Source organism: Rhinatrema bivittatum, chromosome 1 (assembly GCF_901001135.1).
Source record: "Rhinatrema bivittatum chromosome 1, aRhiBiv1.1, whole genome shotgun sequence".
In the NCBI taxonomy this organism is placed as follows: Eukaryota; Metazoa; Chordata; class Amphibia; order Gymnophiona; family Rhinatrematidae; genus Rhinatrema; species Rhinatrema bivittatum.
Window position 1 is genome coordinate 294,679,471 of NC_042615.1, and position 17,622 is coordinate 294,697,092.

The 17,622-nt window shown below is 44.9% G+C and overlaps 1 protein-coding gene across 2 annotated transcripts in view; it reads right to left on the reverse strand.

Annotated features, from left to right (window-relative positions):
* The window catches only part of COL25A1 (collagen type XXV alpha 1 chain), a 971,115-nt gene that overhangs the window by 890,809 nt on the left and 62,684 nt on the right, over window positions 1-17,622 (reverse strand). The window lies entirely within an intron of this gene.

Below are 17,622 nucleotides of genomic sequence, written 5' to 3' on the forward strand. Positions count from 1 at the left end.
CTCCCAACCTCATTCCCCACTCTCTCACTCCCTCCTCCCCAAAATAATCTTTCATTCCCCACTCTCTTATTATCACTGCTTTTCTCCTGGCCCCTGTATATTAAAAAGAAAAAAAAAAAAACCAGTGCTGCTGTCCAAAGCAACTGATCTTCCAGCCGGGCTCCCACGGCTCCTGATATCTTGAAGAGCCACTGTAGAGGCGGCGGTGCCAGGGATGACAGAGGCTGGGGGGGGGTGCTCTGAAGAAGGGAGAGACTGAACCGAGTTAGGGGGAGGGAGGCAAGACTGAGGCTCTGGGGTGACCCTGAAGAAAGTGAATGAGGATAGGGGGAGATCCTACGTAGCACCCGGAAAAAGGATGAAAACCAGTTTTCTAGGTACTGGCATGCAGAGGAGGAGGAGGAGGACAGCAAACACTGCTTGAAGCTCCAAAATTCAAAACATCTCTCCATTACAGCTAAAATATTAAAAGGCAAGAAAGGGAAATTCTTCTTGACAATAATAGGCATCTTCTGTTGGCAATCAGCCTCAAAATAAATCATCTTGCTGTACATACTAATGTCATGATTATTAGAGCATTCTCCATACATTCAATATGGCACGTGTCATTGCTTGATTTATTAGTCACCAAGAGAAAAATCACACGTGTTCATGAGAAAGAGAAAGAGAAAAAAATGTCCCCTGTCAAGGCTTGCAGGGAGAGTTTATCATGTGAGACACTGCTGGAGTTAACCAGGGCATGGGACACTAAATTAACAGGCCAGAATTTATCTGTCACTATCACATTCTCCGCAGTCAAAAAAAAAAAAAAATGTCAGTAGTTCAGACCCACCTCTGAGAGGATGAAGACTGTTGTTATCCCAGACTCCAAATGCATGCATGCCCCATGGGAAACCTTTCAATTTTCATGCCTTGGTTTGACCTCAGTGGCTCTGATACTTCCACTGCGCTACAGCACCCTGTGTGCTATACCGAGGTAAATCTTGCTACTCGTTTACCTGAGATGCCTGTATTTAGCAGCCTCCAGGGAACAAAGATGACTTATAGGCATTAAGCCTTAAGCTCACCTTTGATGCAACTCCAACATTACCCTCTGCATCAATGGCAGGGGGTGGCAGGAAACTCGAATCAAACAGTTACCAACAAGAGCCCTGAACTTGGTGGCGGGTGAAACAGCTAAGAATGGGAAAATAAGTGTGGGAGCTTGCTGGGCAGACTGGATGGGCCGTTTGGTCTTTTTCTGCCGTCGTTTCTATGTTTCTATGTGAAATTCAATTCAGTAATTGTACTTAACAGCTTGAATTTTGGGATACTCTAATTTGATTCTAATTTGTGAAGTTACATCAATTCAGTGGCATCTGGATGACAACTACTGGACTTGTACTGGAAGTGCCCACCTTACAAATATCCTCCACAAATAAAGCACCTGAGCTCCGATGGCTGCTGCCTCACCAGTGTGGTTAGATGAGTTGTTGGAATACCTGTGGTAATCAACACCCCCATTCCTCACAGGTACCAAACAAGCAGGCGGTGTCAACCTGGACCTCTTTTCTGGGCTGCAACAGCTGCAGCCTAATAACATTTCACCAGGGATAAGGCTACCGCAGTGGCACACAGGCAAAAAAAGCCACCCCAACCCCCAAATCTCAGGGCCCAGGGGAGCTTGCTCCAATTCCCCGCTATCAGAAATAATGTATTGTCAAGTTTTGCTATCTTTGTCAACTTTTGAGAAGTTTTATGGTGCAGAGAGACTACTAGCCAGAATAAATGCAGAACAAAGCTGTATATTAATCCATAACATGAAAGATATATATAGATATAGATAAATCTATAGAAGTCCAAGCCAATGAGATGAGAAATTAAGACGAGGATGGAGGACAAGGAGCCATGGGAGTAAGATGAGATGCTGAAGGCAGATGAAGGGGAGACTGACCAGAAAGACAAGAAATCAGAAGATAAACCACTCTGACAAGGAACCAGGAAAAGGACACAGGAACTCAGGAAGGACACACAGAAGAACCAGGAATGCAGAGGCAAAGCCCTTCTCCAAGAGAATCGACCTATTGCCGAGGCACCGAGGAGGTATCCCAGGCAGTCTTAAATAGTGCAAAGCTCCTGACGTCATCGATGGGTGCCTCGTTGGGTTTCCCCATCACTGGCCCTTTAAATTCAGCACAGGTGTCACGCGCGCGTGCTCAGAGAGTCAGGGCCGAGAGTCGTCGGCGTCCTGCCACAAATGAAGGGACATGCGGTTGTGTCGAAGAAGGTCGGAGTCGGGGTGCCCACGGGGGAGACCTATGAGGGAGGTGAAGTTGACCACCAAAGGATTCTGCTACCTTTGAAGTTGATACAAATAGATTATGAATAAGAAAATTGGTCCCTGCCAATGAGCCAATCTCATCCTGCCAGCAGTTAAACAATATACATTACAGTAAGAGCCCCCACCTTGACTGCACTGCCATGCAGAAGGATCTCAGTTTAATCCCAGAGTCAATTCGTCCTCTCCCCGGGCTGGCTGGACTGGGGATGCTGCAGAGGAAGCGTTTGTAGGCTTGGGGGGGGTGGGGGGTCACAAAGGAGTCACTCTAGGGTGATGATATCTAGGAGCCAGATTCAGGGCTCTGGAAGGCACCTAGTGTACCCCGGCTAAGGAACTGTCGCTGCGATGAGCAGATTAGGGATGAGGATCCTAGCACTGGTCCCCCGCCAAAGAAGCAGGAGAAAACGGTCAGGTAAAAAAAAACCCAGAAAGTGAATACTGAGGAATCCCTTCACTGTTAATCAGTGCTGAACTGCTGCTGGATAATAAATCAGACCAGTTGGAATTACCTGGAATTGAAAAGTCTAATTATATCAGTAATTCTAAGCTGAACACAGCACAGGGACAAATGACAAGAGCAACTCCCCAGCTTTAAACAACCACATGAGGTCCAGGTCTAGAACGATCGGCCCAAAAGTCATAAACCCTGAGCCGTTCATGAGCGCTGCACTGGGCACCAGTCCTACAAGCACAATGCATGTTACCAATTGTTTTTCAGGCTACTTCTGAACGCACATTTTTATTACATAATTATACCAAGATTTTAATGAAGCTTTTGATTAGTGTTGTTTTCTGTGTGTTTTAATATTGCTTTATTGTATGCCATGGTTTTATGAGTGCCTGATTGTCATCCACCATGAACCACTGCGTGGGGGGGTGCGGAATAAAAGTGATGTGTAAATACATAAATAAGATTTGAGAAAAGTATGAAAAAAGAACCCTGGGTCTCAGATTTTCTTAAATCTTTCTCTGTTGGCGGGTAGACAGCATCTGCTGTAGCAAGAACTTCACCCTAACCGAAGAGACATAAGCGGGCGCACCCTGGCGGAATAATCTCAGAGTCACCATGAGACATGAGTCAGGAGAACGAACACAGCCATTACTGCTTGCTTAGAGGAGACAGGAGGCCAGAAGCCAGTGAATTGTTTCATGCTTCTCGGTCAGGAACCAGGGCAGAGAATAAATAGCTCTACATTCCCCTCTGAAGCTCTGCCTGTGAGAAGCCATGAAAGTCGGCATCCTATCTGCACCTTGCAGGCTCTAGACAGGCAGAACAGGAAAAACTAAGATCTACAAAGCTTCAGACCTAGACCACATTGCGCTTTTTTTCTTAATGTCCCTTTGATTATTTTTTTTTAAACAATTTACTGCTGCAGGTTATTAAAATAAAACATCTCAAACTACTTCTCGTCTAGCTCATATTATATACTAGCTCTCTCTTTTTGCCTGGCAACTTATTTCTGCTTCCACAATAATCTCCTTATTTATTTGCTTGTTTTTTAATTTATTTCCACTTGATTACCCATTTGATACCAAAAGCCCTCATTGTAATATTGAATTGTGAGTCCAGGAGAGATGGCTAGACACGCGTTAGGAAAACGGGTACTCAGCGCTGAGCACCTGTTGTCTGCGCACATTTAATGCATCGGCCCCAATGGTACTCAAACGTTTGCACGCAACCCTGCCCAGCTGCACCCTGCGAACCCAGCCCCCACACCTATTCCCACACACACATTCAACACTCCTATTGCCTTTGCCTTCTAAGATCTGGGCTCTTGCCAAGAATGACAATGGGGTAGATTTTTTAAAAACGGCACGTTCGCGTACTTTTGTTCGCGCTCCAGGATCGGCGCGCGCAAGGCTGCCGATTTTGGGCAGCCGGCGCACGCTGAGCCGCGCAGCCTGCCTCCGCTCCCTCCGAGGCCGCTCCGAAATCGGAGTGGCCTCGGAGGGAACTCTCTTTCGCCCTCCCTTCACCTTCCCCTCCCTTCCTCTACCTAACCCACCCCCCCCCGGCCCTATCTAAACCCCCCCTACCTTTGTCCACGGATTTACGCCTCCTGGAGGGAGACATAAATCCACGCGTGCCAGCGGGCCGCTGGCGCGCCGAGACACAACCCGGGGGCGGTTTCGGAGGGCACGGCCACGCCCCCGGACCGCCCCGGGCTGAAACCACGCCCCCGGGCCCACCCCCGAAATGCCGCGTCTTGCCCCCAAAACGCCACGTCGATCGGCCCCGCCCCCCGACACGCCCCCGACAAAAAACCCCGGGACTTACGCGAGTCCCGGGGCTCTGCGCGCGCCGGCAGGCCTATGGAAAATAGGCGCGCCGGCGCGCAAGGCCCTGCTCGCGTAAATCCGGGCGGATTTACGCGAGCAGGGCTTTTAAAATCCGCCCCAATGAGACTATGTTTTGGAGAATGATATGGCCGGAGCTTTTATTTCCATATTACAATTCAATTTCTCATAATGTGCTCGGTGCATCCAGGTATTTTTGGGAAATTGCTATTAGGGACACAATATTCGTTACTGCCGCCGCCCTAAGGTGGAGGGGGGGAGCTGCCATCCTTGCCTGCCAAGGACTGTGGAGTGGGCAGGCCTCCCTTTATTCCTATCTGCCTCAGTAGCAGCGTTTTACTGTTGCAGGTTAGGGAGCCCCGTTCTGAGCCATACTCAAACTTTAGCCTGTATGCTTACCAAGGGTTCAGGAGGCCCTCATCCTAGTTGTAACAACAAGGAATAAATATTCAGGACTCGCCTGCCCCCATTTTCTTGTACGCATTCTAAGGGTAAGGAGGACCCTCTGAGCCGTAAAGCCAAGTAATGGCCAGAGCTCTCTGCCGTTTCACACTTTTACTTGTACACATACCAAGGATAAGGAGAACCCCCCCCCCCCCATCCGAGCATAAAAGCCAGACCTCCCTCCTTCTACTTATTCGTTCATTTTTTGTGGTGCATGGAGGCCCCACCCCAACCGTACAAATGCATGAGCCAACTGCTCCTGCCCTACCGCCATGACTGAACCTGATCAAAATTCATTAAAATAATGTAAAACAGCAAGATAGCTAATCCATGTTAGCTGTAAGATATGCCCAGATGGGTCCCTTGAATACAGCATTCGCAAAGCTGCAATGTGAGAGGATGCCCCCATCCCACCCCCATGCCCTACTCACTCTACCCTACCACCCCTTTCCCCCTCCCCCATGTCAATAGAATCAAAGGAAAGCTCTTAAGGGACGGACATCATGGATAATGTGCGGGCCAGGTGGGTAAGCCTGCAGGTAGGACCAGTGAAAGAGGCTGAGCCAGTCCAGCTCAAATATCCAGGGAGGTCCTGCCTCAGCTGTACTACCCCACCCCCCCCCCAACTGCAGCTATTAGCTGCTTGGCCGGCCTGGCCTTAGCTGATCCAACACCAAGGAGCTAGGCTGCCATTATGATCTCGGGATGGGTACCGGGACACAACGCAGCTGACATGCTGTGCTCTCAGCTGCATTACCGCACAGCAGCTTAGTTAAAATTTGTATGTGCATAATGTGGTGACCCGCCTTTTGTGTGTGTGTGTGTGGTTTTTTTTTTTAACTAAGTGCCCACAATAAAATATATCTTTTTCAATTAATTGTTGCTTATTTCTTTTCTATTTTTCAAACAGCAATAGTGTCACACGTAACTAGCTAGATCTCACAGAAAGTGACGAATTATGCTTTGTTGACGGTTTTCAGAGACAATTTTTAAACGTCTTTCGATGGTGTCTTCACTTTGTTAATAGAGCCTGGTCCACAAGTCAGACCAGCCTGTCGGCTCAGTGGTTGCGCCGTCGCCGTGGGTTTCATTTCGTGGGTCAGGTTTTCCACTCCCCAGGCAAGCTGGGGCCAGGGATAATGCAGAGGTGGAGAAAGGGTCCCGGTCACTGCACAACAGCGACACCTACTGACTGTCTTTTAGGGCTCATGAATACAGGGTGAGTTCCAGAAGGAGCCCTGGTACCTGACCCTCAGCCAAAGACTGGCCCTGCAAAGTTTGGGGAGCAAGATAAAGAAAGAAATATGGAGAAAATATCCCAGCTAGATGCAAATGAAGGCTTGTGTCACTGTAGCCCAGTTCTGTTTGAAGTGGAAGCCCCAAAGATGCAGAAAGAATCTGGAGGGGGGGGGGGGGGGGGGGGGGGGGAGAGGACTGTTTATTCACTTTGAGAAGTTGCAGCCTCTGTTTTGCTAGGGTCAGAAACAAGGTTTTTTTTTTCACTAGGTCAGGAGGCTCGCTGAGAAAACTGATTCTATGAAAAGGTCGCACTGCGAGTGAGAGACAAGAACCCCACTTAAAATTCTTTCAAAAGAAAGAAAAGAAAGAAATGCAAAATACATTAACAATTCAGGACAAACTCAAGTGGAAAAGTCTACAACAACAGGAATGACTACTTTAACATGTTTTGCTGACTGTTTTCTCCACGGTAAACACGTAATAATCCGTAACATGTGTGGTTTGTTTCTTCTTTGCAGTGGAACATAACACAAGAGTATTTCTTTTCATCTTCTTTGACTTTTACATTCTTTCTAGGCAGGGCTGACCCTAGGAAGGATAGAGGCCTTGGGTAAACCAGCCTGTGCAGGGCCCATCTGCCCAGTATGATCCTCTCCAATTGCTGCCTTCCCCTCCCCTCCATCACTCCCTCCACTCCCGCCAGCAGGAGAAGAGCAGCATCTGCCTCCTACTCAGCCAGCCTCAGTCTGAAATCTGAACCAGGTAGGACCCCACAGTCTGCTTTCAGACTTCAGATCGAAAAATTAAAGCTGACAAAGAGGAAGGTGAACATGGAGATTTGAGTTCAGCTGTAAATAATCTGGGGTTTATCCAAGTCAAACCACAGGCAGATTGAATTTATCCAAACTACTCTGAAACCTATCCTAGCTTGACACTGACATCTAACATACCTCCTCTCACCCCATATCTGAATGAGATCTACATTTTGTCCAGCCCAGTTTATTTAGTCCTAATTTACAGTATTAACAAGGAGCCTGACTGAAGGATCTACTCATAAAAAAATATTATTATTATTATTATTAATGTAACCTGATGATCATGCCACAACAATGTTTAGTAAGACAAATAAAACTGGTTATCCTGAAATCGCAGAAAAACAGAAGAATGGCTCAGACATGGACAATATTTTCATTGTTTTCTGTAGGTTTGTAGTATCTTGCATTAGACTGGAATACAGCTGTTCTTCACTAATTAGCAATGTAGAAACATTTTTGTCAAAGTGGAAGACTGGAGCTTTGCTTTGTACTGTAAGAGATGAGTAATTGAAAACAAATTTCCAAAGATTGTTTTTTGATATATTTATTATTCATCATTTGATTGTAAAATTGTTTGATACCTAAATATATGCATAATAAACACTTTAACACTTTAAATCTACTTTTTTCAATAATTATAAAAGTCAAAAGATAGAACATGGCCAGTGACATAATTAAATTTCCACTTACTTGCCACTGTTATTAATATGTCCCAAATCCCTTACCTCCAAATAATTAAGCTCCTATTATTTATATACTTCTAGAAAGACTTACATAACTGACAGATAGGAAGAAAGCCAGTTGAGAAAGAGGATCACATGTACAGTAAAGTTTGTGGCACTTGTCTTAAAACGGTCAATGGGTAACTTCTATCTAAACTTTACCTTTACCCATAAAGAACAAAGGACTGACTTTAATTCAGTAGTAGAGGGGATATAGTATTTGTAAGAACATAAGAAATTGTCATGCTGGGTCAGACCAAGGGTCCATCAATAGAGGCCAAACCAGGGTCCATCAACAGAGGCCAAACCAGGCCACAACAACCTGGCAAGTACCCAAACACTAAGAAGATCCCATGCTACTGATGCCAGTAATAGCAGTGGCAATTCCCTAAGTCAACTTGATTAAAAGCTGTTAATAGACTTCTCCTCCAAGAACTTATCCAAACCTTTTATGAACCCAGCTACACTAACTGCCTAACCACATCCTCTGGCAACAAATTCCAGAGCTTTATTGTGCATTGAGTGAAAAAGAATGTTCTCCGATTAGTCTTAAATGTGCTACTTGCTAACTTCATGGAATGCCCCCTAGTCCTTCTATTATTCAAAAGTGTAAATAACAGAGTTACATCTACTCATTCAAGACCTCTCATGATCTTAAAGACCTCTACAGAGTCTATAAAATCATGAGTGGAATGGAAAGGGTAAATAAGGAATGGTTATTTATCCCTTCTGATAGTCATAGGACTAGGAGACACTCCATGAAGCTAACAGGTAGCACATTTAGAACAATTTTTTTTTTTAAGTATTTTTTAACTAACTAAACACACAATTGTCAATTTTGTTACCATGGATTGTGGTAAAAGCAGCGTAGCTAGGTTTTAAAAGGGTTTAGGGAAGTTTCTAGAGGAAAAGTTCATAAACCATTAGCCATGTAGACTTGGGAATGCCACTACTTTTCTCTCGTTATAAGAAAGAAGGATTACATCTATTCTTTGGAATCATACCAGGTACTTGTGACCTGCATTGGTCACTATTTGGAGACAGGATGCTGGGCTTCATAGAGCTTTGGTCTCATCCAGTATGGCAGTTCTTATCTTGCTAAAAGTTGAGAAGTGGCAAGTGTGAACCTTTCTTCCAGCCTTTTGTCAATAACAGTTCTGGCTATTTCTGTTTGTTTTTGCTCTCTAATGCAAAAACCAAGTGAGGCAACATTTTTCCATGGAGGGAATATATCATTTACGCTAGTCCTAGGCCTACAGCCTAGCTTCTTTTTTGGAAAAGAAAGAACAGCCTAGCTCTTGGAAGTCTCATCATTTATCTTAACTGTAACTGACTGTAAGTAAATGATCTCTCTTCAGATGAACTATGCAAAGTTATGTATTAAATGAGTTCCCTACGCCGTAGGAGTTGTGCTGTTAAGGCTCTTTTGATTTTGCTATTGACTGTCTATTTCTTGTGGAAACATCTGAACTTGTTAAAAGCATCTTATATTTGACTTTAATAAACTCTGACATTATTGGAACCACCTGTCCAAGTTGTAGACTGAACTGCTTTTCAAGCATTTGGGTTCCTCTGAGGTGGATGTTGCCAGTGAACTGTTTCTGGGCTGAAAAAGCCATTTACTTGGGGGGGGGGGGGGGGGAATTCTGTTCATCCCCAGAGGGGAGATGTTTTCCTATCCAGCGAAGAAAAAACTGTGAGTCTGCTCTACTACACCATCTGTTCCACCATTTGTAAGGAATCCGAGTGACCAGTGGTTACATTTTGTGTGTTCTAGTTGGGTTTACACGTTTTCTGTACATATCATGGCAACCTTTTTCAGACAAATATGTCTGTGACCTTGTGACTACATTTGTCTGTCCATTTTCCAGTCTTTCTGTCCTCCCACTGTGTGTGTGTTCCTCCTCCCGTAAAATAACGTTTGAACTGTTCATCCAGTTTCAGTCACATTTCTGCCACGAACAGAAGAGCATCCACTAATCCCTGGCTGGCATTTTTTAAGTACCCTTGATGCCAGGAGCACTTTAAATTTCTGGCAGATAGAATCTTTTGTTTATTCTGTTTTGAGAGCTGCGTGAGTGTCAGCTACTGAAAGTTAGTCAAAAAGAGGCCAATGTGCAAAAGATCTAGGCAGCTAATCTAAGGAGTCAGAGGCCTAAATCTGCCTCTGTGAAACTCTTCCCCTGCTGAGCACCTAAAAGTGGGCAGGGCCAGATTAGGCGAATAAAGACAGGTGCTTAGCAACTGATTTGCAGGACTGGGTGCCTAAGGTAGGAGCTTTAATTTTAGGGGACGCAACAACTGGCCCAGATTTAGGGGCCTCAGGTTTAGGTAGCTAAAGTTAAAGTTAGGTGCCTCTGTTCAGCTGAGAATTTAGGCACCTAGGACTGGCTGGAAATAAGCAACTAAACTGAGAAGCTTAGTGATCTCTAAATATCAGCCTCAACATCTTTTAGTATAATAAAAAGCTATCATCTCATATTTGTTTGCTTAGATTTGTTTCCATGCAACAAAGGAGGAAACTGGGCATCATGAAATGTTCAAACAGCTCCTTATTTTGTTTTAAACAGATTTTGCATGAATTACTGAGGCTACTGAAAACAGCAGAATCACTATTTATAGAAAATAGAGCCTTACCTAACCTAGTAAATGAGAGCCATCAATCCACATTGAGGAAGCGTTTTGGTACAGTATCTGGGATGACGGGAGCACTGGATTTCCTGACTAAAGCAACTCAGCTCTCTCTAAGCGATGTACAAAATAACATGCACAAACCTTTACATAAAATAAATATATACAAGCATGTTACAAATAAAACAAAACCAGATGTTTTCACAACGTCCGACTGATTAATAAAGTGCTTGCCTGAATAGCCATGTCTTCAATAAGTGCTTAAAAGTTTGTTAAGTTATCTGCCACGCGCAAAGTTTGTGGGAAGAGTGTTCCAAAAAAACGGAGCTGCAATTGAGAAGGCACAATCTCGTGTACAACTGAGCCTGGCGTGTGCAGGTGAAGGGACGTCTAACAGGCCCCTCTGTGAGGAGCGCAGTTGACGAGTTGGACAATGCCTGCGTAACAGAATATTACACCATGGACTTCACTCAGCTTGCCATGTAGGAAGATCTTCCTGCCTTCCATGATTGTTTTTATTTATGTGCAAATACTTCTTGTACACTGATGGAGCATTATTAGTGACTGTCCTAATTTTCATTTTGCAGGGTAGTGAGATTTTGTGTATAGAATTTTTCACTTTGTGTGCAGTCTTCATTATTAGTATATGAAAAAGACATTACATAACCCAAATTATCACTATCTTATTACAATTTATTATCCCCAATGAGGAAAAATATTCAAATTATAAGTGACCTGCTCCTCTTTCTAGCCGCAGTGCTCTGAAAACCCTGCTCGAGGTCTTCTTCTGTCCTTCTAATAAATTCTCTTTCAGGTCTCACCCAATTTAGCCAGTGAGTCAATGCCAGTGAAATGTCACCTCATCAGCAAAGAAATCAAGCCTAAACCTGGGCTTTCTTTAACTCCCTGTTTAGGTGTCCAACATCGACACTTTGTGATCATGTGATACCTCCCACCCCTCCCCACACACCCATCCCATATATATCTGGCCACAGAAATAATCGAGTAATTATTCATTTGCTTGCATTCTGATAAATAATGCCTTTATCTCGCTCCCACCCCACCCTCACAGGAAAATAGACTCAAGACTCTCTCCTTCTGCATTCAATGTCACATAAATGAAAGAAGCGTTTTAATCCTGGTCACCTCAAAGCTCAGATAAAGCTGAAATGTCTCCCCTCACCTCGAGGATATAGAAGTAAGATATAATGCTATACCAACCCCCACTCCCACAATGGGGAGAACAACTATCAAACGAAAAGTTGTTTTCTCTGTAATTTGGGACTAGATGCACACCAAAGGAATTCTTCTTTCCCAACGCTGCTTCAGCACCCTGCTGGATTTATTAGTGAGATGTGCCCTGGCACTGGAAGCCTCCGAGGGGCTCATTAAGCAGGTTTAATGGCAGATGAAAGAAAAAAAATGCACGGCACACTGGTGAGACTTCAGACCTGATCAGGTGTGGCACAGGAAAGTCTCCACTGCCTGATGCTCAGATCCAGACCAGTGGCTGGGATCTGCTGTGGCAAGACACAGCAACAAGAGTCACCAGCGGAGGCTCTTAAACATGTAGGAGGAGCTCATAAGAACATAAGAACAGGCCATACTGGGTCAGACCAAGGGTCCATCAAGCCCAACATCCTGTTTCCAACAGTGGCCAATCCAAGTCCCAAGTACCTGGTAAGTACCCAAAAACTAAGTATATCCCATGCTGCTGATGCTAGTAATAGCAGTGGCTATTTTCTAATAGGGGTGTGCATTTGTTTTCGCCGTATTGGCGATCCGCAACGTATATTACACTATTCGCAGTATTCGTGGGGAAGCGAAATGTATCGTGATTCCCCACGAATACACGAATCTTCTCCGAATTATAGGGCCACCTAAATAAAAATTTAAACAAACCCCCCACCCTCCTGAACCACCCCAAGACTTACCAAAACTCCCTGGTGGTCCAGCGGGGGGTCCGGGAGCCATCCCCTGCACTCTCACACCCTCGGTGCCGGTTTCATCATGGCGCCAATAGCCTTTGTCACAGGGGCTACCGGTGCCATTGGTCAGCCCCTGTCACATGGTCATCGGCGCCATCTTGTGCTCCTACCATGTGACAGGGGCTGACCAATGGCACCGGTAGCCCCTGTGACATAGTATGGGCAAAGGTTATCGGCACCATTTTGAGTACTGGCATCGGACGGCTGGAGTGTAGGAGGTTGCTCCGGGACCCCCGTTGGACCCCAGGGACTTTTGGCCAGCTTGGGGGGGCCTCCTGACCCCCACAAGACTTGCCAAAAGTCCAGCGGGGGTCCGGAAGCAACCTCCTGCATGCCGGCCGTCCAATGCCAGTACTCAAAATGGCGCCGATCGCCTTTGCCCTCACTATGTCACAGGTACCGACGGTCGGCCCCTGTGACATAGTGAGGGCAAAGGCGATCGGCGCCATTTTGAGTACTGGCATCGAACGGCCGGCGTGCAGGAGGTCGCTCCCGGACCCCCGCTGGACTTTTGGCAAGTCTTGTGGGGGTCAGGAGGCCCCCCCTAGCTGGCCAAAAGTTCCTGGGAGTCCAACGGGGGTCCCAGAGCGACCTCTTGCACGCCGGCCGTTCGATGCCAGTACTCAAAATGGCGCCTATCGCCTTTGCCCTCACTATGTCACAGGTACCGACGGTCAGCCCCTGTGACATGGTGAGGGCAAAGGCAATTTACTGCCAGTATTCAAAATGGCGCCAATAGCCTTTGCCCATACTATGTCACAGGGGCACTGGGGCCATTGGTCAGCCCCTGTCACATGGTAGGAGCACAAGATGGCGCCGATGACCATGTGACAGGGGCTGACCAATGGCACCGGTAGCCCCTGTGACAAAGGCTATCGGCGCCATGATGAAACCGGCACCGAGGGTGTGAGAGTGCAGGGCATGGTTCCCAGACTCCTCGCTGGACCACCAGGGAGTTTTGGTAAGTCTTGGGGGGGGTCAGGAGGGTGGGGGATTGTAGTTAATTTTAATTTTAGCTGGGTCACGAATAGAAATCGCCGTATTAACACATCTGGGCACCATACGGCCGAATGCAACACATCTGCTCCCCGACGAATCCAAATCACGAATGCAAAGTATGCCGTCCTTCTGCACATCCCTATTTTCTAAGTCAACTTAATTAATAGCAGGTAATGGACTTCTCCTCTAAGAACTTATCCAATCCTTTTTTAAACACAGCTATACTAACTGTACTAACCACATCCTCTGGCAACAAATTCCAGAGTTTAATTGTGCATTGAGTGAAAAAGAACTTTCTCCGATTAGTTTTAAATGTGCCACATGCTAACTTCAAGGAGTACCCCCTAGTCTTTCTATTATCTGAAAGAGTAAATAACTGATTCACATCTACCCATTCTAGACCTCTCATGATTTTAAACACCTCTATCATATCCCACCTCAGCCGTCTCTTCTCCAAGCTGCAAAGTCCTAACCTCTTTAGTCTTTCCTCATAGGGGAGCTGTTCCATTGCCTTTATCATTTTGGTCGCCCTTCTCTGTACCTTTTCCATCGCAACTATATCTTTGTTGAGATGCGGCAATCAGAATTGTACACAGTATTCAAGGTGCGGTCTCACCAAGGAGTGATACACAGGCATGATGACATTTTCTGTTTTATTCACCATTCCCTTTCTAATAATTCCCAACATTCTGTTTGCTTTTTTGACTGCCGCAGCACACTGAGCCGACAATTTCAATGTATTATCCACTATGATGCCTAGATCTCTTTCTTGGGTGGTAGCACCTAATATGGAACCCAACATTGTGTAATTATAGCATGGGTTATTTTTCCCTATATGCATCACCTTGCACTTATCCACATTAAATTTCATCTGCCATTTGGATGCCCAATTTTCCAGTCTCGCAAGGTCCTCTTGCAATTTATCACAATCCTTTCTGAGTGAGAGAACACGTGTAATCGTGCATGCCTCTTCTTTCTAGCTACAGCATGGGCCCTGGAGTGTGGTATTTAGTGGGCAGCATGCGGAGCACAGATGGCTGGGCCCCACTTTGTGCAGCACATGCATTGCACACAGCAGCTCCTCCTCCTCTTCCCCCCATTTCAGCCTTCTTCTTTGAGTCCTTCCCGCCTCTGTCTTATTCCCCAGGCTGAGTGAGATGAGGACAGTGAGCACAGAGCAGCGGATGTGACTCACACTAAGTGCTGAGCCACAATGGAGGAGCTCTGGCATCCCCCTATAGAAGCCAAGGTTAACTAACTGAGCTGGCTGGCCACAACACACCCATTTCTCCCTTCTTCTGCACTCTTTCCACCTATGCGCGTCTCCCTCCAAATTACAGTGTTGAGTTTCGGCAGGAAATCATTATCAATGAGTTGAAAATAACTTTCCATCCAAAAGAAGAATCAGGTCAGACAATGTCACATTCTTCCTCCCCGCTTCCCTCACCCCAGAAAACAATTTATTCTCTATACTGTCCATAGTGCACTTTTTATGCTGTTGACTGTGTTTTCAATTTCTTATTAGTCTAATCAATCTTCCTCTCCTGCCTTTGGCCTAATTAGGTTCTGCTTTTTTTCACAACTGAGGAAACTCCGCCAGCAATAGATTTTTATTTTATGCTGTATAGACAATATAATGCCTGCTTTCACAGCCAGTGGCAAAAAAAAGCCGAGAAGCCTTTGTAGGCAGGCAATGAGAAGCTCCTGACAGATGTTTACCGACGTTAAGAGGTAGCAGGGCCACAACAACAAAAAAAAAAAAAAGAAAAAGAGATTAAACTGCATCAGTCAATCGACCGCTAATAAATTCTAACTTTGTGACATGAAATCCCATAAGCATGTCTTGGCAGTCATTGTGATTAGACTGCTATTATTTTCAGGCAAAAGGCAAAGCATACCGAAGACACTCAGGCTGCTCAACCTCCTCCTATTACAAACACATAACAAATAAGGACATGATGGCCTATTGGTCAGATTGAATGAAAACCTGCATAAGTATGAGGACGACGCAACATATAAACAGACCAATATCTGTCTCTGTGTCTGACTGTCCATCCACACGCACTTATCAGATGCAGGGCTGTGCAAGAACAGATTTTGATGAAACTGGAGATGAGAAATATTATACCAGTTCATGCTAAAGTGATAGTTTGCAGCACCAGAGAATGCTTTGGAACCTCCCAAATATTTGCCAGTTGTCATTTTCTGTCACCCTGCAGCGTCCCAACCTTTTTTTGCCCTGCTCTTACCCGAAACTGAAATCTGCCTCCAAGTACCTCAGGTGGACACTGGTTCTCTGCATTCTTCATTGGGCAGCAACAGCAGCAGCAGTGCCCAAGACTTCAGCAAAGGGTGCCTAAATTAGTGAGATCACATGCCAGTCTCTAACATAAGCCAGTCTGGAGCAGCTGGCTTTCTTCTGGACGTAGTTCAGAGTCATTGTTTTCAGTAGCCCTGCTTACCAAGCTGGTTAGTCTCTTCACCGAAACGAACTGGTTGGTATTTAGAAATAGTCTAGGCGTAAAGGCAGAGAGTGAAATACTGCACTGTATATGGAAGCTCGAAAATAATGGTTGACATTTCAGTCAGTACGTTTACTAAGTATTAGTGTAATCACTAGTAAATCTCAGGTCTTTGTCGCATAAACTGCTTACAAAAAACACCTAAGGCTCTAAAATGGACCAATTAGGATTAAATGTGATTTTCTCTAGGAAACAGACTTTTTACCTCCAATTATTGTACCAAACACTGAATATTTCCCGTTATCCTACCTTTACAGATAGGTCCATTTTCTAAAGGGTGATAAGCTTGCACAATTATTGCACCTTATCAATGGAGCTCATTGCGCCTTCAGTCTGACACACTTTCATGGCAGTATTCACTAGCAATGCATGTGGAATAATCAGATGCGAAAATGTGAGGCACTTATCACAGTTATCACATCTAAAGAGACTTAGCACGCCTGAAGTGATGTTTCACATCTTATTTAAGGCTGTGTGAAATTTTTTACTTTGAAGTTCTATATTTACATACACATTTCATGGTGTGTGTGTGTGTATGTGATCATAATCATCAACTATTCACGGAATCGCAGCTTACATTCACCTTCATTCTCTTAGACAATTCTTTGATAGGAAAAAACTTCAAGGGGGGGGTAGGTTTTCAAGAATGCATCCTAACTGCAGAGTTCAACCACACGCAAAAGCAAACCCATTTTCAAACACAGTGCCTGTAAACTGCGCTTCAGACCTGGCAAAACAAAATCCTCAGACATCTTCCTCTTAGTTTATTTCCCAAAGCTTTATTTTGTCTCACTAGACATACATATTATCTCTAATCAGAACAAACTATTAATTTGTTTACTCTATTTATTGAGTTAGCTTTGAAACCTCCAAATGAGCTTGCGGATATCTGTCCTCACTTTAGCATCCTGATCTGCGCTATTCTGATTTCTCAAGCAATTCAATATTTTTTTTAATCAATTTTTGCCTCCAAATTTTGGATGGCTTATAAAACAATTCTCAGGTTAATTTCTGTAGCAAAGGCATACGGAATTTCTGAACTAAAAGCAGTGAAGTGCTAACCAGCTAATAGGTCCAGCTTGAACTTGTAAAACAGAAAGCAAATCCAATTCTGTCCCAGAAACAAAAAAGGGAGATTAAGAAGAATCAAACCTTGATCCTGCAATATTGACAAGAAATCCAGTGGCGAGAGATTCCCCCAAAACAGGGCTCCTCTCAGGGCTCCCTGTTTAGAAGGTACAAAGCATGGCGCTCCATAAAGACTTGGCGTCTTGAATGTCAGTGGCATTCTCAGAAAAGTCACAGATTCCTTCTTTCTCATTCAAAGTTGCATCAGTCGTAACTGCCTACTGTAGTGGCAAGACCCACTAGCCCCCAAGGGCAAACCCCACAGACACAAGACGCACCACCATCCACCATGTCACATCATTCAGAAAGCACAGAGCCAGAACCAACAAAAAAAAGACAATCCCCTTTCCTGCGGTTTACCAAAGATCCTCTTTTACAGGCCATACAGAATACCGTGTTCAGATTCTGGAGGCCAAATCTCAGAACAGAAAGAGATAGGCTAGAGGCGTTCCAGAAAAAGAAACCAAAAGTGGTGCGAGGGTTCTCTGCCAAAATTTAAGACTTAAGGACTTAAAT